Consider the following 27225-nt stretch of genomic DNA (forward strand, 5'->3'; position numbering starts at 1 on the left):
CATTTTGCAAATGCCCTTGCTTCCATCATTGGTTGTAGTGGCATCTCATCTCTCTTTATCGACAATTTGGTGCGCTGACATGCGTCTCAACGCTTTACAAACTCCTCAGCATCCATATGCAATGTAGGCCACCATATTCCTGTGGTTAAGAAAATGTTTACCGTCTTATCGCCTGAAAAATTCCCTCCACTTATTCCTCCATGTGCGTGTTCTAGAATCAAGAGGTATTCATTTTCACTTGCACAGATTCTAAGTTGATTGTCCTTTCCTCGCTTATAGAGTTGATTCTCAATGAAATTAAAGTCACGAGCCTCCAACTCTATAGCCCTTTTCCGTGCTTTTGTTATGTTTTCAGGGATTGTACTTGTGGTTTACCTGAAACAATGTCGCGTGATCCACTGGTCGTTTGGCACTACATATAGTACAATTGTTAACATAAGCATGTGTGTCAGCATACATAGTTGGCCAATAAACCCCTAATTGTTTCAGTCTCTCGTGTGTTTTCATTGTTGAACAATGAAATGCACAATCCTGGATGTGTGCTTCTTCAAGATAACATTCAAATTCCTCTGGATTTATACACAATCGTAGAATCTTGTCCGATCCTAGATAATACAGTCGTCCTGCAATCAACTAGAACTTTTTTGTTTGTCGAATTGTTTGTTGTTCGGATCTATCTTCCTTGTTATCAAATCTACCTCCAAAGGAAAGAATGCTAACAATTTCCTGAGACCATTTGGGTATCATTTCAATATTGAAAAGATAAGCATCAGGTATGTCATCATCTACTCCTTCAGAAGCTTCCCCATTTTGCAGCCTTGAAAGACGATCAGCCCGTAGATGAGTTTTACCCTTTTTGACCACCACTATGAAGTCAAACTCTAGCAGTATAATAAACCAACGTACAATTCTCCCAGTATTGCATGGTTTATTTACCAGATACAAAAGAGCTTGATGATCTGTAAAGAACACAAATTTGTTTGCAAGCAAATAATGCCGAAGAACAAAAATTTGTTTGCAAGCAAATAATGCCGAAATTTCTTTACAACATAAATCATTCCTAACCCCTCTGTTTCAGTGGTTGTATAGTTCTTTTCTGCATTATTTAGCTGTCGGCTTGCATAACAAACTGGGAAATCCATTGTTTTGTCTCCAGGTTGAGCCGGAATACTCCCAATTGCATATGCAGATGCATCAATGTGAACATGGAATATCTTTTCCCAATCTGGTGCTTAAGTACAGGTGCTGATAGAAGGTTTTCGTTCAACTTTTGGAATGAAGTTTCACACTCCTTAATCCAGTCGAAACTGACTAACAAACGATACAGAGAATGTGCAATGACTACATACATATATATGCAATGACTGCATACATATATGCACAGAGAATGTGCAATGACTGCATACATATATATGAATCTTCGATAATATCCGCAGTGTCCCATGAAGGATTGCACTTGTTTTGCATTAGTAGGCCTGGGCAAGTCTACTATGACTTTGATTTTGTCTAGTCAGTGGTTATACCATTTCTTGAGACAATATGTCCTAAGATGCGGCCTTGCCTAACCATAAAAATAAACTTTTCCGGGTTGAGACAGATTCGATATATTCTGCACTTCTCAAATACCTTTTGTAAATGGTCAATATGTTCCTCTCGTAGAAGAGAGTGTACACAAAGATCATCCATATATATTTCTAAGAAGATTCTTAGGTATTCTTTGAGCGCATGAGTCATTAACCTCTGAAAGGTAACTGGTGTATTGGTTAAGCCAAAAGGCATAACTCTATATGCATATATTCCCCATTCTGTGGCAAGCGCTGTTATGTGTTGATCCTCCATTGCAATTGCCAGTTGGTTATACCTCGAAAACCCATATACAAAGGAATAAGCCCTTTTCCCAGCCACCCTCTGAAGTACATGTTCTGTGATCGGCAAGGGATAATTATACCTTATGGTGGCTGCATTTACCTTCTTGAGGTTTACACACACTCGCAGCTTTCCGTTCTTTTTGGGGACAACCACAATGGGTGACACCCAATCTGTATGTTCGATTTCATAGATGAATTCAACATCCATCAGCTTGTCAATCTCCCCTTTGATTCATTTAGCAAGTGTGTCATTATATGTGTAAGGACGCTGTTTGCTAGGTTTGGCATCTGATTTCAATGGAATTGTATGTTGGCATATCGATGGATCAACTCCTTTGAGGTCTTTGTAAGACCATGCAAACACATCTTTATACTTCTTGAAAAGTTGTGTTAGCGGTTCTTCTTCTCCAGGCTCTAAATCAGTTGCGATATAGACCGGCTGAGGCTTTTCACCTGTTCAGCGAGGTCTATCCGTTTTGCATTTTCCGGCTCATCGTAAGATTCCTAGTTTATTCTTTCCTTGACTGGTGGTGTCATTATGATTTTTCTGTCCTGGATGGTGAATTTTCGATAGTGGGATGATACATTCATGTTTCCTTTTTTTGACTCCTCCTTACCATCACTTTCTCCCTCAGTCGTCCATACCTCTCGAAATGACCATTTTAGTTCTTGGTATTTATTTTTACGCTCCAATTTGGTCCACTCTGGGTCTTTTGTTTTTTCCTGTTTTGATTTTTAGGATTTTTTTGATTTTGTTTCTATTTTAGCCTTCTGTACTTGTCTTATTTCCTCTCGCGTTCTTTCCCTTCGAACTTTTGAGAATCTGCCTGATATTTGGTCGTTTATACAATCCTCTGCTTTGACAAGCATTAGATAGTGAGTTTTATCTTTTATCTTGGGCATCAGGTTCTCTCTCATTTTGTTTTCTGCTTGTTTTTTCCTATAGCGTTCGTGGCATCTAGGGTGCTGATTGGCAAAATCATAAAACTTGATATTCGCTATTTTCTCCCCACGCTCGCTTGAGCTGTCTGAACACTCGTTGTCTACATCGTTATTTACCTCCAGATGCTCAAAGGAGTTATAAAACTCTTCTTCTTCTGGTGGTTCTACACCCTCATCTCCTGCTGGTATAAGGCTTACCATGTAATAGGGTAGCACATCATAGCCGTCCTTATCGCAAAATTTTTCTGTTGGGCTATCTGTAATGGTACACACATCCAATGTTGCTAGTATGTGTTCCCATTCCAGAGGTTCTAAGGCATCTTCAAGAAAAGGTTCCGGAATATAATCCTTGTCCTTAATTGCTCTTTCTAAGACGCATTCCTCTCTTTTTAAGCTCCCACAATGTGAAGCTCCGCACATACATAGCTTTTTTTGTTGCCCTAACCATGCTGGGAGTTCGGAACCTGCCAATGTAGCTGAATCAAACTCTTCCACTGGTGTCTGGTTCACATCTTTGTAACTATGGTCTTTTAGGTGTATTTTGGTTGTAGTCTCGCCATGTCTGAGGTATATGTGGTCGTAACCCCAATCCTGGACCATCTTTAATTGTATCATGAATGGTCTTCCCAAGATGATCTCTTAATTGTTCTTTTTGTCAAAATCGACTATTGCAAACATATGCTCATACTCAATTCCGCACGAGGTGACAATTACTTTTTCTAAGAGTTCTAGAGGCTTTTCCATGAACCAATCTGCCAATTGCAAGTTCATTCTGGTAGCTCTCAAAGCCGGTTTTCCCCATTTTTTCCATATTTCCTTGGTGGAGATAGCGACTCCTGCTCCACTGTCAAGAATAGCTTTTGAAACTACTCCTTGGAATTCTACTGGTAGTGTGGTGTTTCCATCTTCTCCCTCGCAATATTCTCCAACCTTGTTTAAAGGTACTGGCCTAGTGTTTAGTTGAGGCTTGTCCAATTCTCTGATCCCTTCTTGAAGCTTCGAGGTGCAGTCTTTTACTCCAAATGTTTCTAAGCATTTGCCTACGGTGGTCCATATGTTTGGTCGTAACCTCAGGACTTCGGCTAATGTGATTGTGCATTCCACCGGGGTGGACAATAACTCAATCAACCCTTGTGAATCCATCACTCTGCTAAAAGAAAGTCTTTGAGATGGGATTGCTCTCACCTCAGACTTGGCTTCATACTCTCCTAGGTAAGAGGGTAGAGTTTCTAGCGAGTCTGGTTGGCTGTGCCCCCCCGAACTAATTGATCCATGGTCTCCCCCTTGTGAATGCATATCAAAGTTCATTTGTGATCTTGCTTCAAATTATTCAATAGGAGGTAAGATCTCATTTTTCTCTTTTCTTGTGCTATTCATTTGGTAACTCACTCTGTTAGCTTCGTTGGCATCACGGATTTGCTTCCACAGGTCATCTAGACCGTTATAATCCTTACCCATTTCTACCACTTTTTTAGGTTGGAACCCATCACTTGTATCATCTGTTGTGTTTGGCACTATGATAGGCTCTCTCCTAGACTCAAAAGTAGTCGTGAGTCTCTCCTTCGTGCCTATTTGTTTCTCTAACGTTGGTTTGATAGGGGGTTGGAGTTGGTACTTCATGCCAACTTGCAGGTTTACCAAGCGGGTTTTCTATCAAGGATTGAGCTGTTTCAATCATCTTTTGACACATTTCCAACCTCTGTTTTTCTATTTCGGCATATGGATAAGTCATCCATCTTTGCTCTTGGGTTTGGTTGTTTTTGAGTCTGGCTTCATAGGCTTTTAAAAGTGCGTCTAACTGCTCATTTACCTTTTCTCCCAACATTTCTCCCAACACCAGAGACAAGCTATCAAGAACTTAACAAAAAAACACCAAGACACTTACGCATCATTGTTGTCCATTACTTCACGTTGGAAGGGAGACAAAGTATCCAAGCTTAGTCCAAATCCACCCTCCTTGATTCAGCGAATGTCGGGCTTACACTAGTAGGAGAAATGATAGATTTCCTACTCTCAATTGAATGATCACTCTCTCTCTTACAATGGCATAGATTTCCCTTGCTAATCCCTTATTACAACACATGCACATGCATAAGACAATGAGCTTCCACTCAAGAGCTCCTTCTAGAGAGGTTGAGCTTGGCTTCTCAAGCTATAGCATAGTGCTCTTGCTTATGGCTTCCCCCTTTTATGCTAGCTACACCCTCCTTTTATAGCAATTTTGAAGGCTAGGGTTACTCCTCTAACCATGGTTGGGTTAGATTTTCAGCAATTTATCTAATTTCTTTTGCTTGGAATTATCAAGAAGTTGGTGGGGAAAGAGAGAGGAGAGAAATGGAGGTGATAGGACTTTTCATAGTGGGTTAGTGTTAGTAGAGTTAGTATTAATTTACAAATGGAATTGAATATTTACAATGGGAGTATCCATGTAGGATACAAATAAGGAAGAAAAACTCTTAAGAGGTAAGAAAAGGTGGATTTCTTACAGGGTTGATGCTCCAAGTGTCTTGAGTAGGGCCAATTTTGACGCTTGTTGACGGTCCACTAGCTTTGACGGTCTCCTAGTGCTAACTGCCCTTGTTAAATCCCTCCTAACTTGTGGACATAATGCAAGAAATTGAGGCCATGAAATATCAGGACCCTTACCTCTCATGTCTTCCAACAAGTTGTACGGAGCCATACCATGTCCAAGAGGGAAGTCTTGGAGGTTGATACGACGTCGAGTCCTCTTGGTTTCCTTGGTTTCCTTTGCCTTCTTGCCTTGTCCATGGTCACTCTGTGATGTGACTCCTTCTTTCTCTTTACCTTTTCCTCGGCCACGCTTAATTCCATTGGCTTCCATGTCAACCTCATTTGAATTTGTCACCTCTACCACATGCACATTTGGATCTGGCAAAGGTGGAACTCCTTCTACCCCTTGTGGAGGTGGTCTTGGTCCATTTGGCCTTTGTAGAAGCCTTGGTTGTTGACCAGTTCCTTCACCTGCATTCATCACTGGGTAATTCAAGTTAGGCCTCCCTGGCTCCCCACGGGGCCAAGGACAATTATACATCCCATGTCCAGACTCTCTGCAATTCCAACATTGCAAGACTCTCCTAGGTCGTGGATCTCGCTCTTCAGACTTCTTTGCTTGTCCCTTTGGACCTACAGCTTGTGCAAGGTGAATTGACAGGCTGCTTAAAGATTCGTTTAACTTCTCAATTACTTCCGCCGTTACCTCAGGAATCTCCCTCGATGTTGATGCTTGTGACTTACCTTTGGGTCTAAGACCTTCTATTGGAACCTCTCCCCTTAAGCACTTGAGTTTCCTATACTTCTCAGCAGCCCTAGTTTCAGCTGCATCAAAAGTAGCAGGTGCACCCGCCTCAACTTTTACCTTAAGGTCAGGAAAGAGTCCGGCTATGAACCTCTCCTTCTTTAAAAATTCTGCACCATCACCAGGGTTAGCAACATTTCGTATCCATAGAGCCCAAAGACGTAGAAACTCTTGCTTGTACAAGTAGTAGTCATCTAAGTCTTTTTGCTTATGAGAAACAATGTCTTGCCATAGTTTTTGAGTGTTTTGGGGATCAAAGAAGTATCTCTTAAAACGATTCAAAACTTTTGTGTAATTCCCCTTAACTTCCTCAGGCAAAGAGTCAAACCAAGTACTAGCATCTTTCCTAAGGACCACCTCAAACATTTCTACACGTTCTTGATCGGTTACTATCCTCTTGATACGGCAAGACATCTTGAAATTTGCTAAAAATAATTCTGCATCCTCTCCAGGCTCTCCAAAGAAAAGAGGATATCTAGACATTTGGCGTTGGCTCTCCATTATTATGAAAGATTACCACACGAGTTACAATAAGGGATACAATAGAGATCTAGAACCACTCGCCTGCAAATGAAGAAGTGAGAAAATACCACTCTAGGTTTTCTTCTTCAGCTATCCAAGCTTCAATAAGGTCTCGATTTGTTTGATCAAAACAAAAGGGTAGACTATTGATGAGCTCTAAGAAGGGTTGAAATTCTTCAAAGCTAAGGCGATAAACAGAAATCTCTAGAGCTTCATTTTCTGGATCCAAAAGAGCAACCACGTCCCAAGTGATAAATTGCACTTGCTCTACAATTCCCAATGCACAAGCGGTTTGTATAAAAACTAGATCTTCATGCTCGTCGAAGGCCGTGAGAAAGTAGCAATTGACTAGGAGCTCCTTTCCTTCAAGTTCCACACAGTCGGAGTGAGGCAACCTTCTCACAATTTCATAAAGAACATCCTCATCAAGTCCGATCAAGTTTGCAAGATTTAAAGACTCCACTTGTGCTACAAAATTCCTGGACAAAAACTCCTTAGGATTATGGCTAAATCATTCAAAAGCATAAAGAGATTTACAATGTCTCTATGAACAAGGTGTCATAGAAAGTAGAGAAGGATGAGAATTTATACAAATTTGCAATCTTCTCTATGCTCTCTTTATTAAGACAAGCTCTGAATAGCTCCCTATCTCCTTTGTTGAAAGCGAAAGGAAGACTATTAATAAGACGCAAATGAGGGAAAAATTCACCAAATGTGAGCCTATGAAGCATGAACTCTGGCCGCAAGTTTCCTGAAGAGTCTTCCTCAATGGTGAAATGCACTCGCCAAACGCCAAATTTCACTCTATTTACCAATCTTAGGGCACACACTAGTTGGATGAATGCGCGGTCTTCCTTAGTGCCCAACAACAAGAGGAAAATGGAATCAACGCGTAGGACCTTCCGTCTTAACTTCACCACCCTCTTGTTATGAGGGAGACGCCTTACTACTTGCTCCTGCAACTCAATTGGTAATAGAGCTAGATCTCTAAGGATTGAACTTTCACTGCACACACATTCCCAGTTAGAATAAATGATCGTTTTTTTGTTTCTTGTAACAACTTGGACAAAGAAAAAACAAACATACACACTACTTTGCCGGGCTGCATTTCATTTTAAAATAAAATGAACACATGTACATCAAAGGAAGTGTGGTAGTTGATGAGAGGTAGAATGATAGGGTTTGGTGATGCAAGAATTTCTCCTGCTCTTTGGGCACCAAACATGAACACCATTCGTTGTTGAAAATGGATCTTTCTACTAATTGCAACGTTTATTCTAATGTGTGGAGTAAAATGAAAGGGAAAAACCTCTATTCCTGGGCCATTATCCATGGCCTATGCATGTCCTAATGCTTAAAACAAAACAAAAATATAGACGTCCAAACTAAGGTCGTACCTAATGAGAGGCAAAATAAAAGGATTTACTGAAGCGTTTATCTCGGCCAACCTAAGAGGACCTAAAATTCTACGAATGACACGTTGAAATTGCAACTTAGTACTAACAATTATGTGTACCTTTTGCCTTGCAATGGGAATGAAGGGATCATACAAAGCTTCGTGATTCATGCAAACTACTTGACTATGCTAAAGGTTGATTCTACACAAAAATACACAAGCCGTCCTCCGTGGGGGCACCAATTTGAGGCGGTCCGGGGCGGGCAACAAGAAGAGTGGCCTCTAGACACCCTTCAAGGATCCCGTGCTGCTCAATGGGGCTGGGGCACAACACAACACAAACCAAAACAACAAACCCACCACCAAATCCCAACTACACAAGGGGCACCACCTAGTTTAAGAGCGAACTAGGACGCAAAAGAGGAGAATCGTTAGAGCAACCCACAAACAAGCAAGGAATTTACACTAACCCTAACACCAATGGAATACTGTCACACACTAAACACGAGAGAGAGAGAGAGATAGAGAGAGAGAGAGAGAGAGAGAGATAGAGAGAGAGAGAGAGAGAGAGAGATAGTGCTCGGGCTGCTTTGAAACGTATCGGCGATGATCAAGCAAACACAACTATATATTTAAGAAAGAGAGAGAAAGAGGGAGGGGGTGCTTGTTGCATTAATACCTTCTTACAAATCTGTCATGACAAAGCAAAGTGAAATTAGTACTTGTTCAACATAGCTTGCGTAAATTTCACCACAACACATCACGAGAAAAGCCACCCCAATCACTGTCTTAAGGCCAGGGGAGTCCTCTCCACCCTGTCGCCCTCTTACAGTATGTGGGATTTATGGCTAGATTGATGACAACACCAGAGACAAGATATCAAGAACTTAACAAAAAAACACCAAGACACTTACGCATCATTGTTGTCCATTACTTCACGTTGGAAGGGAGACAAAGTATCCAAGCTTAGTCCAAATCCACCCTCCTTGATTCAGCGAATGTCGGGCTTACACTAGTAGGAGAAATGATAGATTTCCTACTCTCAATTGAATGATCACTCTCTCTCTTACAATGGCATAGATTTCCCTTGCTAATCCCTTATTACAACACATGCACATGCATAAGACAATGAGCTTCCACTCAAGAGCTCCTTCTAGAGAGGTTGAGCTTGGCTTCTCAAGCTATAGCATAGTGCTCTTGCTTATGGCTTCCCCCTTTTATGCTAGCTACACCCTCCTTTTATAGCAATTTTGAAGGCTAGGGTTACTCCTCTAACCATGGTTGGGTTAGATTTTCAGCAATTTATCTAATTTCTTTTGCTTGGAATTATCAAGAAGTTGGTGGGGAAAGAGAGAGGAGAGAAATGGAGGTGATAGGACTTTTCATAGTGGGTTAGTGTTAGTAGAGTTAGTATTAATTTACAAATGGAATTGAATATTTACAATGGGAGTATCCATGTAGGATACAAATAAGGAAGAAAAACTCTTAAGAGGTAAGAAAAGGTGGATTTCTTACAGGGTTGATGCTCCAAGTGTTTTGAGTAGGGCCAATTTTGACGCTTGTTGACGGTCCACTAGCTTTGACGGTACATTTTTTCTCCACTCTTGACCTTCCTTGAGAGACAAGGTAATTGAAGCTGAGTAATCAACCACCATGATGCTATCTTTTAAGAGAAGAGGCTGAATTTTGTGGTTTTTTGATAGATATGGGTAATTTGGAGGAGGAAAAATGAGACTAGGTGGTCAATTTTGGAATGGAATTGTGTGTGGGAGGTATGAGTTCACCATGGTTTCTCTTATTCTTCAAGGTTGAGGAGAAGGTGAGCAGTGTGCAGAGAGGAGTGGTGAGAGAGATGGGGATGATGAGTGGAGAAGTGTGTGTGAAAGAGGAAAATGATAAAGTGGAAGAGAGAGTGTGGCTGCATAGCATGGGAAAACTGGGGTCCACTAAAAAAATCATAGCTCACAGCTGGTAGCTCCAAAAATCATGAAAAAATTTGGGGTGATTATTCAAAGCGTGGGCTACATTTTCTCTTTTGACCACCGCTCCAAATTCGGAGTGGAGATAGGTGCCAAAATTCTCACCAAAAAGCCTGTTTTTTATGCCTGCAAAAGTCTTTTAGTGGTCCCCTCCTTTGTTGAATTTGTACAATGCATCCAAGAGTGAGCCCCTCCTTTGTCATATTATAATACAAAGCATTCAAGTTGCCCTTGACCCATGCATGGAGGAGGATTATTGGTGAAATAAGAAATATATACATGGTGGGACTAGTGTATGGACTATTCATGGACTTTAGCTCAATGAGCACATGGTGTTAGAATAATGAGTAAAAATAATAATAAAAATATGGAGGAGTTATGGATATGGAAAGATATTGGAATCATATGATATGGTCCCTCCTTGAATTATTTTGGGTGAAAGAGGAAAAGGTATGCAAGTAAATAATATAATAAAAGTAACCAATGAGTAGAAATCAATTTTTTTTTTTTCATGAGGGTGAGGGTGAAAATGTGGGAGTGATTTGTATAAAGGAAAAATATGAGGTTAGAGTATGTACATATTGGCAAAAAAAATAAAAATAAAAAATATAATTATGGTGTAAGAGGATGAAAGAAGGTGTACATAAAACACATACCTAAGTAGAAATGTTTAAATAAAATACCAAAATAATTATTAAAAATCCCTATATTTAGGCCATATATACAATGAAATATTTACACACAAAGAGGCCATAATATACTTTTATTTTTTTTATTTTTTTTGGCTCACCTAGCCCAGTGACTAGCTAGCTGAGGGTTTTTAAGAAGATATGGGAAAAGTCCCGTGACTCACGCACGCCTATGTACAGTGAAATGGTAGGGATAGCCACAGTGTTTGGGTGATTTTGGTAGGGTGAGGTAACTCACTGTGGAAATTACAAAGAGCCGAAAAAACGGCTATCATTAGCCCTCCCCCTGGATGATGGTATATTCATGTACCATCATAGAGCATCTTTTCCAAAGAGAGTGCTTCAGAGTCCTTGACGAGATCTTCATTGTTTGGCCCCTTAGAATTTTGGCTGGAGTTACACTCATGCTTCATGTAACAATACTTACATGAGACAGCGGCCTTTGGACAGATCTTTGGTAGATCCTTTGGTAGAAGGCGACTCAAATAGGGCTTCAAGCGATACCCGTTTACCTTCCTGGAGAGCTCTTTACCATTCAAGTCCATAAGCTGATAGTAGCTAGAATTGAAAGCCTTCTTGACTATGTATGGCCCTTGCCATCTAGTTTCAAACTTGGCATCAAAACGATTGTCAAGTCGATTGTCATACCTTAGCACAAGCTCTCCTTCCTTGATGCCTTTGTCCTTCAGTTTCTTGTCGTGCGTTTCTTTCGCTTGTGTGGCTTTCCTCTTGTAGCACTCGTATGCTGCTTCTCTTTTCCACTCAAGCTCCACTAACGTAAGAAGTCGATCCATCCATACCTCTTGATCATCTTGTGCTGATTTGCCATGAAGTCGCATTGTTGGAATGTTTAGCTCAATTGGCTGTAAAGCCTCTTGACCATAGGCCAAGTGAAATGGTGTGAACTCCGTGGCTTCCCTATATGTGGTTCGATACGCCCACAAGGCACCATCCAAGAAGTCATCCCATAATTTTGTCTTGTTTTGCACCATCTTTCTAATGATTCCTGCAATGACACCATTAGCCTTCTCCACCAAACCATTTGACTGTGGGTAGTATGGTGTGCTATGACGATGTAGAATGTGAAGCTCTTCACAAACTTCTGTGAGCAATCCTTTTCTAAACCCTGGACCATTATCATAAACAATCTCCAAAGGTGTGCCAAATCTACAACAAATGTGAGTGTAGACGAATTTGCTTACTGTCTTCTCATTTACCTTTGCCACACTTTGTGCTTCCACCCACCTAGTCATATAGTCTACAGCCACTAGAATGTAGAGTTTACCATTTTTTGTCCTAGGCAGAGGACCCATAGCATCAATGCCCCACTTTTCAAAGGGTCCATTTGCAAGCACTATTTGCCTCGGGCCATGCACCAACCTTCTATTTCCATTTATCTGACAAGTGTGACAGCTTTTACACCAATGTTGAACATCCACATGCAAACTTGGCCAAACATACCCCGAAAGCAAAATCTTCTTCACAGTTAATTCTTGGGCAAAATGACCACCACATGCCTCTTCATGCAAACCTTTTAGAATGGCTGGAATTTCCTTAATAGTTGGTACTCGTCTGCACACTTGATCCTTCCCTCTTTGATAGAGGGAGCCTTCTAGGAAGAGATATACGCTTGCCTTCTTCATGAGTCTCCTCTTCTGAGCTTTTGTGAAGTCTGGTGGAAACTCACCCTCCAAAATGTAGCCAATGATGGGAGCCAATGACTCCAATCCCTGGTACCTCGGTTGCTTCACAGCAGCCGCCACCATGATGACCTGCACTTCTTTCTTTACACATGCAACGGCTTGTTGTGCAAGTAAATCAGCATCTTCATTCTGTTTCCTAGGAATATGATATAGTTGCACTTCTTCAAATTGATTAAACAATCTACGAATGGCATGAACTTTTGTCCGTAAGCTCTCATTCTTGCATGCCCAAATGCCTAAAATCTGTTTAACAATGAGAAGTGCATCTCCCTTTACCATGAGGCGTTGTATCCCTTGGCCAATGCACATCTTCAAACCATGAAGTAGAGTGTCATATTCTGCTTCATTGTTGCTAGCTGAACTTGGTAGATTGACCTTCTCTTTCATGACCACCTCTCCACTTGGGTTGAGCAACACTAGCCCTCCCCCTGCTTTTCCTGTGGCTCGACGAAAAGCTCCATCAAAGAACAAAGTAAAAGCATTAGGAATACTTTTTGGTGGTGGCAATGGTAGGGTCTTTACTTCAGGCACCTTAATCTCCTTTTCGTGCACCCTATAAGTGAGAATCCCTGCCAATTGTGCACGCACACTATCTTCTACCTTGAAAGAGTATTGAAACTCTTGCAACTCCATAATCCACTTTGAGATCCTAGTACTAAGATTCATTTGAGATGACACCCAAGGGAACAAATTTTCTGTAGTGAGAATTACAAAAGGTTTTGGTAGCAGGTAGGATCTAAACTTTCTCACCGCAAACATGAGAGAAAGCATCATGAGTTCTGCTTCTGTGTAGTCTCTCTCCAAAGCATTCATGACCCTACTAGCAAAGTAGATGGGTCGCATCCTTGTACTGTGGGGATCTTGTTGTAGCAACACAGCACCAATTGTTTCTTTCCCAGCACTAGAGCTAACAAAGAATGTGTACTCCCAACAAGGAGGCATGAGTGTTGGTAGCTCCGACAAAATGACTTTAATGTTACAAAAGTACTCTTCAAGCTCATCAGACCATGCAAATTCTACTTGTTGTGTCAACTTTTGCAAAGGATGAAGCAACTCCGAAGCTAAGTGAATAAAGCGTGACATATACTTCACTTTTTGAATGAAAGAGATGACCTCCTTAAGACTCTTCGGTGATGGGAGCTCAATAAGAGCCTTTGCCTTTGAAGGATCCACCTCAATGCCTTTATAGGAAACCTTGTGACCGAGCAAGATCACTTCATCCTCACCTATATGACACTTGTCGGGGTTGAGTTGACCTCCCATGTCATAGAGCTTCTTTAAACCTTCTTCTACCCTTTGTAGATGCAATGATTTTGAGCTATAAATGCAGAAATCATCAATGAACACCCTAATTGACTTTCCAAAGAATGCTTGAAACACCATGTTCATGAAACGTTGGAATGTTGCAGGAGCATTTGTCAGACCAAATGGCATGACTCTAAAAGCATAACAACCCCAAGGAGTAATAAAGGTTGTTTTCAATTGATCTTCCAATGCGATACCTATTTGAAAGTAGCCTGAGTAGCCATCACACACAGTGTACTTCTCATGACCAGCTACCTCATTTAGTATCTCATCCTGGAATGGGAGGGGAAAGTGATCTCTCTTTGTTGCCTCATTGAGGGGACGGTAATCCACACACACCCTCCACTTGCCGTTCTTCTTAGGAGTGACAACAACAGGAGAGACCCACTCTAAATTCTCCACTGGATAAATGAACCCTGCTGCTAGAAGCTTTCTTACCTCCTTGAGTAAAGCCTGCTCCTTGATGACTCCTAGCCTTCGTAGCTTCTGAGCCTTAGGTGTGGCCTCTGGCTTCAACTCAATTTTGTGTTGAACAGCATCTACTCCACGCACATCGGTGTAGTCTTTAGCAAAAAGCCTAGGAAACTTCCTTAGCACACATTTTAACTCCTCTCTTTCATCCTTTGTAAGTGTTGTTGATAGCATACCTTCCAGCATCCCTTCATCTTGATCACCTTCGTTCTCTTGAGGACCTACCTCCTCCAAGCCTTGACAAGAGGTCTCTTGGTTGCTTGGCTTAAACCTTACCCCCATGACTTCGATGGAAGACTCCTCTTCAGTAATGCTGCCGCTACTTTCTTCTTCTGAAGTGCTATCGGTCCAACCTTCTTCCGTCTCACTTTGAGATGATTCTTCATGGAGCTCCTCTTGGCGTTGCTCCTTCATGTCAAAGACAACCTTCTTGTGATTGTCATTCCTGCAAATTAGCTTTCCACTCTCCCAATCCTGCAAAGCTCGCATTTTCATTAGCCATGGTCTTCCTAGGATAAATGGGTAACCATTTCCCTTGGTAGACATGACATAGAAATCCACTGCCTTCTTAATGCCAAAGGCCTCCACAAAAACATTTTTACAAATGCCTACGCACCTAGCCTTGCTATTGTTTGCCATCTTGACCCTAATTCCAGGTGTCTCATGGATGTGCATGCCTAGTTTTTGCATGAGTCCCTCTGTCATGATGCAAATTTGTGCACCCCCATCCACTAGACCTTTCCTAACCAATCTTCCTTTGATGTAACAGTCTAGCACCTGTGTAATGTCCTCATTCATTTCAGCTTGTGCAATTTTTACAACAGGCACACTCTCTTTTACCTTTCTCCTAGTGCTAACTGCCCTTGTTAAATCCCTCCTAACTTGTGGACATAATGCAAGAAATTGAGGCCATGAAATATCAGGACCCTTACCTCTCATGTCTTCCAACAAGTTGTACGGAGCCATACCATGTCCAAGAGGGAAGTCTTGGAGGTTGATACGACGTCGAGTCCTCTTGGTTTCCTTGGTTTCCTTTGCCTTCTTGCCTTGTCCATGGTCACTCTGTGATGTGACTCCTTCTTTCTCTTTACCTTTTCCTCGGCCACGCTTAATTCCATTGGCTTCCATGTCAACCTCATTTGAATTTGTCACCTCTACCACATGCACATTTGGATCTGGCAAAGGTGGAACTCCTTCTACCCCTTGTGGAGGTGGTCTTGGTCCATTTGGCCTTTGTAGAAGCCTTGGTTGTTGACCAGTTCCTTCACCTGCATTCATCACTGGGTAATTCAAGTTAGGCCTCCCTGGCTCCCCACGGGGCCAAGGACAATTATACATCCCCTGTCCAGACTCTCTGCAATTCCAACATTGCAAGACTCTCCTAGGTCGTGGATCTCGCTCTTCAGACTTCTTTGCTTGTCCCTTTGGACCTACAGCTTGTGCAAGGTGAATTGACAGGCTGCTTAAAGATTCGTTTAACTTCTCAATTACTTCCGCCGTTACCTCAGGAATCTCCCTCGATGTTGATGCTTGTGACTTACCTTTGGGTCTAAGACCTTCTATTGGAACCTCTCCCCTTAAGCACTTGAGTTTCCTATACTTCTCAGCAGCCCTAGTTTCAGCTGCATCAAAAGTAGCAGGTGCACCCGCCTCAACTTTTACCTTAAGGTCAGGAAAGAGTCCGGCTATGAACCTCTCCTTCTTTAAAAATTCTGCACCATCACCAGGGTTAGCAACATTTCGTATCCATAGAGCCCAAAGACGTAGAAACTCTTGCTTGTACAAGTAGTAGTCATCTAAGTCTTTTTGCTTATGAGAAACAATGTCTTGCCATAGTTTTTGAGTGTTTTGGGGATCAAAGAAGTATCTCTTAAAACGATTCAAAACTTCTGTGTAATTCCCCTTAACTTCCTCAGGCAAAGAGTCAAACCAAGTACTATCATCTTTCCTAAGGACCACCTCAAACATTTCTACACGTTCTTGATCGGTTACTATCCTCTTGATACGGCAAGACATCTTGAAATTTGCTAAAAATAATTCTGCATCCTCTCCAGGCTCTCCAAAGAAAAGAGGATATCTAGACATTTGGCGTTGGCTCTCCATTATTATGAAAGATTACCACACGAGTTACAATAAGGGATACAATAGAGATCTAGAACCACTCGCCTGCAAATGAAGAAGTGAGAAAATACCACTCTAGGTTTTCTTCTTCAGCTATCCAAGCTTCAATAAGGTCTCGATTTGTTTGATCAAAACAAAAGGGTAGACTATTGATGAGCTCTAAGAAGGGTTGAAATTCTTCAAAGCTAAGGCGATAAACAGAAATCTCTAGAGCTTCATTTTCTGGATCCAAAAGAGCAACCACGTCCCAAGTGATAAATTGCACTTGCTCTACAATTCCCAATGCACAAGCGGTTTGTATAAAAACTAGATCTTCATGCTCGTCGAAGGCCGTGAGAAAGTAGCAATTGACTAGGAGCTCCTTTCCTTCAAGTTCCACACAGTCGGAGTGAGGCAACCTTCTCACAATTTCATAAAGAACATCCTCATCAAGTCCGATCAAGTTTGCAAGATTTAAAGACTCCACTTGTGCTACAAAATTCCTGGACAAAAACTCCTTAGGATTATGGCTAAATCATTCAAAAGCATAAAGAGATTTACAATGTCTCTATGAACAAGGTGTCATAGAAAGTAGAGAAGGATGAGAATTTATACAAATTTGCAATCTTCTCTATGCTCTCTTTATTAAGACAAGCTCTGAATAGCTCCCTATCTCCTTTGTTGAAAGCGAAAGGAAGACTATTAATAAGACGCAAATGAGGGAAAAATTCACCAAATGTGAGCCTATGAAGCATGAACTCTGGCCGCAAGTTTCCTGAAGAGTCTTCCTCAATGGTGAAATGCACTCGCCAAACGCCAAATTTCACTCTATTTACCAATCTTAGGGCACACACTAGTTGGATGAATGCGCGGTCTTCCTTAGTGCCCAACAACAAGAGGAAAATGGAATCAACGCGTAGGACCTTCCGTCTTAACTTCACCACCCTCTTGTTATGAGGGAGACGCCTTACTACTTGCTCCTGCAACTCAATTGGTAATAGAGCTAGATCTCTAAGGATTGAACTTTCACTGCACACACATTCCCAGTTAGAATAAATGATCGTTTTTTTGTTTCTTGTAACAACTTGGACAAAGAAAAAACAAACATACACACTACTTTGCCGGGCTGCATTTCATTTTAAAATAAAATGAACACATGTACATCAAAGGAAGTGTGGTAGTTGATGAGAGGTAGAATGATAGGGTTTGGTGATGCAAGAATTTCTCCTGCTCTTTGGGCACCAAACATGAACACCATTCGTTGTTGAAAATGGATCTTTCTACTAATTGCAACGTTTATTCTAATGTGTGGAGTAAAATGAAAGGGAAAAACCTCTATTCCTGGGCCATTATCCATGGCCTATGCATGTCCTAATGCTTAAAACAAAACAAAAATATAGACGTCCAAACTAAGGTCGTACCTAATGAGAGGCAAAATAAAAGGATTTACTGAAGCGTTTATCTCGGCCAACCTAAGAGGACCTAAAATTCTACGAATGACACGTTGAAATTGCAACTTAGTACTAACAATTATGTGTACCTTTTGCCTTGCAATGGGAATGAAGGGATCATACAAAGCTTCGTGATTCATGCAAACTACTTGACTATGCTAAAGGTTGATTCTACACAAAAATACACAAGCCGTCCTCCGTGGGGGCACCAATTTGAGGCGGTCCGGGGCGGGCAACAAGAAGAGTGGCCTCTAGACACCCTTCAAGGATCCCGTGCTGCTCAATGGGGCTGGGGCACAACACAACACAAACCAAAACAACAAACCCACCACCAAATCCCAACTACACAAGGGGCACCACCTAGTTTAAGAGCGAACTAGGACGCAAAAGAGGAGAATCGTTAGAGCAACCCACAAACAAGCAAGGAATTTACACTAACCCTAACACCAATGGAATACTGTCACACACTAAACACGAGAGAGAGAGAGAGATAGAGAGAGAGAGAGAGAGAGAGATAGAGAGAGAGAGAGAGAGAGATAGTGCTCGGGCTGCTTTGAAACGTATCGGCGATGATCAAGCAAACACAACTATATATTTAAGAAAGAGAGAGAAAGAGGGAGGGGGTGCTTGTTGCATTAATACCTTCTTACAAATCTGTCATGACAAAGCAAAGTGAAATTAGTACTTGTTCAACATAGCTTGCGTAAATTTCACCACAACACATCACGAGAAAAGCCACCCCAATCACTGTCTTAAGGCCAGGGGAGTCCTCTCCACCCTGTCGCCCTCTTACAGTATGTGGGATTTATGGCTAGATTGATGACAACACCAGAGACAAGATATCAAGAACTTAACAAAAAAACACCAAGACACTTACGCATCATTGTTGTCCATTACTTCACGTTGGAAGGGAGACAAAGTATCCAAGCTTAGTCCAAATCCACCCTCCTTGATTCAGCGAATGTCGGGCTTACACTAGTAGGAGAAATGATAGATTTCCTACTCTCAATTGAATGATCACTCTCTCTCTTACAATGGCATAGATTTCCCTTGCTAATCCCTTATTACAACACATGCACATGCATAAGACAATGAGCTTCCACTCAAGAGCTCCTTCTAGAGAGGTTGAGCTTGGCTTCTCAAGCTATAGCATAGTGCTCTTGCTTATGGCTTCCCCCTTTTATGCTAGCTACACCCTCCTTTTATAGCAATTTTGAAGGCTAGGGTTACTCCTCTAACCATGGTTGGGTTAGATTTTCAGCAATTTATCTAATTTCTTTTGCTTGGAATTATCAAGAAGTTGGTGGGGAAAGAGAGAGGAGAGAAATGGAGGTGATAGGACTTTTCATAGTGGGTTAGTGTTAGTAGAGTTAGTATTAATTTACAAATGGAATTGAATATTTACAATGGGAGTATCCATGTAGGATACAAATAAGGAAGAAAAACTCTTAAGAGGTAAGAAAAGGTGGATTTCTTACAGGGTTGATGCTCCAAGTGTTTTGAGTAGGGCCAATTTTGACGCTTGTTGACGGTCCACTAGCTTTGACGGTACATTTTTTCTCCACTCTTGACCTTCCTTGAGAGACAAGGTAATTGAAGCTGAGTAATCAACCACCATGATGCTATCTTTTAAGAGAAGAGGCTGAATTTTGTGGTTTTTTGATAGATATGGGTAATTTGGAGGAGGAAAAAGGAGACTAGGTGGTCAATTTTGGAATGGAATTGTGTGTGGGAGGTATGAGTTCACCATGGTTTCTCTTATTCTTCAAGGTTGAGGAGAAGGTGAGCAGTGTGCAGAGAGGAGTGGTGAGAGAGATGGGGATGATGAGTGGAGAAGTGTGTGTGAAAGAGGAAAATGATAAAGTGGAAGAGAGAGTGTGGCTGCATAGCATGGGAAAACTGGGGTCCACTAAAAAAATCATAGCTCACAGCTGGTAGCTCCAAAAATCATGAAAAAATTTGGGGTGATTATTCAAAGCGTGGGCTACATTTTCTCTTTTGACCACCGCTCCAAATTCGGAGTGGAGATAGGTGCCAAAATTCTCACCAAAAAGCCTGTTTTTTATGCCTGCAAAAGTCTTTTAGTGGTCCCCTCCTTTGTTGAATTTGTACAATGCATCCAAGAGTGAGCCCCTCCTTTGTCATATTATAATACAAAGCATTCAAGTTGCCCTTGACCCATGCATGGAGGAGGATTATTGGTGAAATAAGAAATATATACATGGTGGGACTAGTGTATGGACTATTCATGGACTTTAGCTCAATGAGCACATGGTGTTAGAATAATGAGTAAAAATAATAATAAAAATATGGAGGAGTTATGGATATGGAAAGATATTGGAATCATATGATATGGTCCCTCCTTGAATTATTTTGGGTGAAAGAGGAAAAGGTATGCAAGTAAATAATATAATAAAAGTAACCAATGAGTAGAAATCAATTTTTTTTTTTTCATGAGGGTGAGGGTGAAAATGTGGGAGTGATTTGTATAAAGGAAAAATATGAGGTTAGAGTATGTACATATTGGCAAAAAAAATAAAAATAAAAAATATAATTATGGTGTAAGAGGATGAAAGAAGGTGTACATAAAACACATACCTAAGTAGAAATATTTAAATAAAATACCAAAATAATTATTAAAAATCCCTATATTTAGGCCATATATACAATGAAATATTTACACACAAAGAGGCCATAATATACTTTTATTTTTTTTATTTTTTTTGGCTCACCTAGCCCAGTGACTAGCTAGCTGAGGGTTTTTAAGAAGATATGGGAAAAGTCCCGTGACTCACGCACGCCTATGTACAGTGAAATGGTAGGGATAGCCACAGTGTTTGGGTGATTTTGGTAGGGTGAGGTAACTCACTGTGGAAATTACAAATAGCCGAAAAAACGGCTATCAGTACATATGTGCTACTTTTCAGCTTTCGCACTTAGTCATTTTGTAATCTCTTTTCTGTGAAGAAGAAGAAGAAGCTTTCCATCTTTGTGTGCTTTGTGCTTGTCTTGTGTAGCTCTCTTGCATCCTCATTCTTTACATGGTATCAGAGCCTGGTGCAGGCAAGAGAGGCTAAGAGAGCAAGAGCATCACAATCCCTTCGTTCGCAATCCACGACCAGATGCCGAAGTTTCTGAACAGGTCTCCAAAGTGAAGTATACGGAGATTTACTATACAAGTACAGTGGTTGTATGTGCGCTTGATTGTGGACACTCATTGAGTGTAGAAAGCGTTATAGGTACCACGATAGCAGGTTCAACAGATTTGCAGGTTTTTGCAGATTGCAGCTATTTTGTCGTAGTGCTTCAAGATGTCTGACGGTTTCAGTCAGATTGTTACTGAGAAGCTTGAGAAAAATAACTACCCTGCATGGAAGTTCAGAATAACAAATTTCCTAAAAGGAAAAGGTTATTGGGACTATGTAGACGGAGACAATGAAAAGGAACCAGAGATTCCCGAGGCAAATGCTACAGCAGAACAAAGGAAAGCTTTGAGGGACTGGCAACAAGGCCAGAGCAAAGTGATGTATTGGCTTTCTATGAGCATCACAGATGGCATGATGGGCTATCTACAGGATGCTGAAACCCCCGCCATTGCATGGAGAAACTTAGGCAGAGTGTTCGAGGTGAACACCAAGGCCAGGAAGCTTCAACTAAAGTCAGAGCTAAATCAGGTTAAGAGGAAAAACCTCTCAATCAATGATTATGCCTTGAAGATCAAGAGTATCATTGAGGCTCTTGGATCTATTAAAGTCTCAGTGGAAGACGATGACATTGTCCGTGCATGCTTGGATGGTCTAGGAGATGAGTATGTACATTTTAGGTCTTCCATGAATACAAGAGACGACATCCCCGTGTTCCAAGATTTGATTTCTATGCTTATTCTTGAGGAGAAGAACCTTGACACATCTTCTTCTCATGGCAGAAATAATTCTGAATAGGCCTTCTATTCTAACTCCAACAGAGGTAGAGGTAGAGGTCGTGGTCGAGGCCCAAGGGGTTTCAAGGGCCAATTTTTGGAAGGTCTATCAAATCAAAACAATACAGGTGGCAGGGGAAACAAGTCTCAAGGCAGGGGGAGTCAAAGAGGTTGTGGTGCAGGATCAAGCAGGCAGCAACATACTCCAGATAGCAGAGAATGTTGGACTTGTGGTGAAAGAGGTCACATGTCACGTGACTGTCCAAAGGGAAAAGCAAGTGGAAAGAGAGAACATGGCAACTATGTATCTACTAGCAGAGATGTAGATGACAGCAAAAACGAGCGCATGTTTGTTATGCAGCATGTAATGAATACAATGATTGCAGAGAATTCCACCCAAGATGATGTTTGGTATGTGGATTCAGGTGCCTCTAATCACATGACGTCTCGTGGAGAGTGGTTTAGAGATATGCGCAAACCAGATGTGTCAGGCTATGTGCAGACAGGAGATGACACAGCTCACCCCATTGCTCGTGTAGGGGACATATCTCTAAATACAAAGAGTGGGAAATCAAAGTACTTAGCAGATGTACTTCATGTTCCAAACATTACAAAGAATCTTGTTTCTGTTGGACAAATGGTTGAGCAGAGTTTGCAGGTTCGCTTCAATCCAAATGGCTGTTATGTAGAAGATTCCCAGAATGGCTGTAAGCTGATCATAGAGGGCAAATGTGTGGGCAGAATGTTTACGCTGAATGTAGACATGCCTCAGGTAAAATCTGCATTATTTACACAGGGCAGTGGTGTTGTTGTTGATGTTGACATTTGGCACAAACGCATTGGCCATGTCAATGAGCAGAGATTGCGCAGCATGCAATCAAAACAGATTGTAAAAGGTTTGCCCAAATTCAAGGTGGATGGTATGCATAAAGTGTGTGTAGCATGCCAGTTTGGAAAACAGTCAAAGGGCTCATTTCCACATGAGCGCAATGTATGTAAAAAGCCACTTGAGGTGGTGCACACAGATGTTTGGGGTCCAACCGATACTGCAAGTATACATGGTTGCAGGTATTATGTCTCTTTCATTGATGACCATACAAGGAAAGTATGGGTCTACTTCATGCGTAACAAAAGTGAAGTGTTTGGTCACTTTCAGGACTTCAAAGTCATGATTGAGAAGGAGACAGATATGCAAATCAAGACATTGAGGTCAGGTGGAGGGGGAGAGTACTTCTCCAATGATTTTTCAGATTTTCTGCGAATGCATGGTATACGCACGCAGTTTACATGCAGATATACTCCACAACAGATGGGGTCGTAGAAAGGAAAAACAGGCACATTGTAGAGGTTGCACGTGCATTGATGAATGAGAAGAACATGCCCCATCATTTCTGGGCTGAAGTCATAAATACAGCTGTGTACATTATGAACAGGACACCTACAGCTGCGGTGCATGATGTAACACCTGAGGAAAAGTTTACAGGTACAAAGCCTGATTTGGCACACTTGAAAGTGTTTGGCTGCATAGCTTACGTGCATGTACCAGAAGAGTTGCGTAGGAAATTGGATCCTAAAGTAGAGAAATGTATTCTTGTGGGATATTCCCTTGAACAAAAGGGGTACAGGTGCTACAATCCTACTACACGAGAATTACGAGTGAGCAGAGATGTAGTCTTTGATGAGATGAGCAGCTGGTACAGTAATGCACATGGCACTATTGGGGCTGATGTAAAAGATGATGTGGTTGTACAAAATGTGAGGCCACAGTCACAGGTTTTGAGTGGACCACAAGAGTCCTCTTCTTGTGGCTCTGTTGAGAAACCATGGAATGGTAGACTACGTACGCAGGTTACTCCACCAACAGGTACAGGGAATGTATCACGAAAAGGAAAGGAAAAGGTTGATGAACCTCCCTTTATGGCTGATGTATCATCAGGTTTTTCACATGTAGACATGGATTCAGATGGTTCTGAACAAAGTCTTGATGAGGAATTTGGAATTCCGGCTGTCAGGACACCTGGTGTAAGGAAAATACAAGAAGATGCTAGAGGGCAAAGGAGTGACCCAAGACCGCGCAGATCTAATAGAGTCAGAAATCCAGTTCAAAAATTGACTTATGATGGGTATCTAGCGCATCACCAAGCCTACATGGCTAAGGTGATACAGGATGTGGAGCCCACATGTTTTGAGGATGTAGTTGGAAATGTGCATTGGGATGATGCAATGAATGAAGAGACGGCTGCATTGGAAGCAAACGACACATGGGAGTTGGTGCCATTGCGAAGTGGCAAGAAAGCTATTGGATGTAAATGGGTGTATAAAACCAAGCATAAGGCTGATGGTAACATTGAGCGTCACAAGGCAAGGCTGGTCGCAAAGGGTTATGCACAGACGTATGGCATAGACTATGACTATGAGGAGACCTTTGCTCCAGTGGCAAAGATGACGACTGTGAGAGCTGTCATAGCAGTGGCTGCATCTAGAGGATGGATTATGCATCAAATGGATGTAAAGAATGCCTTGTTGAATGGTGAGTTGCAAGAGGAAGTGTATATGGATCAGCCACCTGGTTATGTCGATCGAGGTTACCCAGATTATGTATGCAGGCTTCTCAAATCTTTGTATGGTTTGAAGCAGGGCTCTAGAGCATGGTATGACAGGATTGCCAAGTATCTTGTCAGTATTGGGTTTAGGAGAGCTCATGTAGATCATTCACTCTATGTACGTGAGAGTGATGTGGGGATTGTGGTCATTACCATATATGTAGATGACCTTATTATTGTGGGTGACAATGCTATGGAGATTGACCATGTGAAGGGTCTTCTCAAACAGGAGTTTGAAATGAAAGATTTGGGCGAGTTGCGCTACTTTCTTGGCATTGAGGTGATCAGGACTCCAGAGGGTGTATGGCTATCACAGAGACAATATGCTTTGGACATGTTGTCAAAGTATGGTATGGCTGATTGTAAGCCAATTTCTATTCCCTTGGATGTGAATGCAAAGCTGAGTGCAGAGGAGGGTGATGTTGTTGAGGATGCCAAGATGTACAGGAAGATTGTGGGTAGTCTAATCTACTTGACTATCATGAGGCCAGACTTGAGCTACACAGTAGTCTTGGAGAGTCAGTTCATGCAGCTTCCGAGGAAGCCACATTTGGATGGAGCACGACGCACACTTAGGTATGTGCAAGGGACTCTTGACTACGCATTGTTCCATGCAACAGATGTGCCATTAGCATTGTATGGGTATACAGATGCAGATTGGGCAGGTAGCATTGTTGATAGGAGATCTACGAGTGGCTTCATGTTCTCTTTTGGGAGTGCTGCTGTTACTTGGAGCAACAAAAAGCAGCCTACAGTTGCTTTATCGAGCACAGAGGCCGAGTACAGAGGTGCAGCAGTTGCGGCGTGCGAGGTAGCTTGGCTACGCACATTACTTGAGGACTTGGGAGTGCAGGTGGACCAACAGATTTTCATCCATTGTGACAACCTCAGCAGCATGCAGTTGGCTAGGAACCCAGTGTTGCATGCCAGGACCAAACACATAGAGGTCCATTACCACTACGTTCGAGAGCGAGTGTTGGCAGGCGACATCGACTTGGTCTACGTCAGCATAGAGGAGCAGATAGCGGATATCTTTACCAAGGCCCTCGGAGCTGAGAAGCTTCGACGTTTTCGGACTATGCTTGGACTCTGCGACATGCAAAGCTCAAGGGGGAGTGTTGACATGTCGAGCTCTACACCTTGAGCTGGCATCCACTACGGGTCTTGGCCGCTTACGGCATTTACTCACTGGAGCGTTAGGTGACCGACACGGAGGATCTTTGCCAGTGATTCTACAGCTGGACTACACTTATAGTGCCAGCCTAGTACGCTTCTAGCGAGTTCGCACTTAGTGACCGCATGTACATATGTGCTACTTTTCAGCTTTAGCACTTAGTCATTTTGTACTCTCTTTTCTCTGAAGAAGAAGAAGAAGCTTTCCATCTCTGTGTGGTTTGTGCTTGTCTTGTGTAGCTCTCTTGCATCCTCATTCTTTACAGACCGCACAATTGTCTACAAGGTAAAGAGCCTCCTTAGTTAACTCATTTAACGTCGTGCTCCTCTTCATATGTAAGTCCTTCTGAAGATCTGCATTTCTTAGTCCTTGAATAAATATAAGCAAAAGTTTGGACTGAGTTGGAAGTTCTTCCACAGGACAGAACTTAACATATCTTTTTAGTCGTAGGGCTGCCTTTCGCACATATTCCCCTTCTTTCTATTTGAATTTGTGGATTTGTGAGACAGTGTTATGAGGTATCCCCGTTTGTGAGAATTCCTCGATAAACTCGTCAAACACCTCCTCCATAGACTCAAAGTCTCTATGCTCCACAGAGGCAAACCAAGTAGTTGTATCCTCCTCTAGGGTTAGTCCAAACCTTGCAAATTGGGTAGGGAAGTCTAACACCTCTTCAGCTCTAATTACACGCACAAAGGCTGCTACATGATCCCTAGGATCTCTGTTTCCCGTGTATTTCTTGTTTACCCATTTTTGGACTTGAGAAGGTCTAATTCTACGATGGTCTACAAATCTCATCATTGGATCTCCTCATCCCAATCTATGTACCTCCTTCGGCCTTCGGTAGTGGGCGGGTTCCTCTTCCAGTGGTGCTCCTAAGCCGTAATTTCTGACGGTTCTTGCAAGAGATGGTTCATCTCTTCGAGCTCGTTCTATGGGTGGTCTTCCAGGATCTGTTGACCCTTGAGTTTTTGGCTTACTCTCGCCTTGATACCGTGAATAAAGTGGTGGTTCTTGTAAATCCCGTAGCCCTCGTGGGACCGGATAATCATCTCGATTTCGGTCTTGTTCTAATGTTGCACTCTGTCGAAGCCATGCCTACAATGATGGCTGGGTTGCTGGTTGGTTTTAGTAGTTGAACGTCTGTTGTCGGGTAGAATGTGAGGTCGTGTCATACTCTTCTGAAAATGGATTTGTCAATTTGCTAGGGGTATAGGTGACTCTTGACACTTCTTCGGGGGCATAGGTTGATGTTTCTGGAACTGTTGCCTTTTCTACCTCCTCTGGGAGAATACGTTTGTATTCTTGACCGTACCTATCAACAAAAACAATATCCTTCCCTGTAGCAATTTCATAAGAGAATAAGTAAAGAAACTTGTCTTTGCTTAATTCGTTTGGGTAGGCTTCTTTGCAACGAAAGTAAGAGACTATTCTCTCGCTCTCATGCTTGTAAATCCCCACATTCTCATTATAGGTTGAGACCCTGGTTGTTTTCTTATCATACATAAGAAGCGCTCCAGGTCGATCAATGTTTGGAGGCGGTTCTTGAGTTTCTGAAACCATTTTCCCTTTTGCCACGTTATCTCCATATCTATTGTAATCCTCAGGGTTACTAACTATCAGATAGTGGTTCCCCTTTTCGTCTTGGAATCTATCTCCATCATCATAGACTCGAATTATCTCCAGTCTCTGAGCAGGTCTTTCTTCAATACAAATACACTTGTGTTCTCGATAGTCAGAATTAACTAGGGCTCCCCTCGAGTTTGTTCCTTCTAAGAAGATTATAG

Source organism: Adiantum capillus-veneris, chromosome 2 (assembly GCF_014529385.1).
Source record: "Adiantum capillus-veneris isolate H3 chromosome 2, ASM1452938v2, whole genome shotgun sequence".
NCBI lineage: Eukaryota > Viridiplantae > Streptophyta > Polypodiopsida > Polypodiales > Pteridaceae > Adiantum > Adiantum capillus-veneris.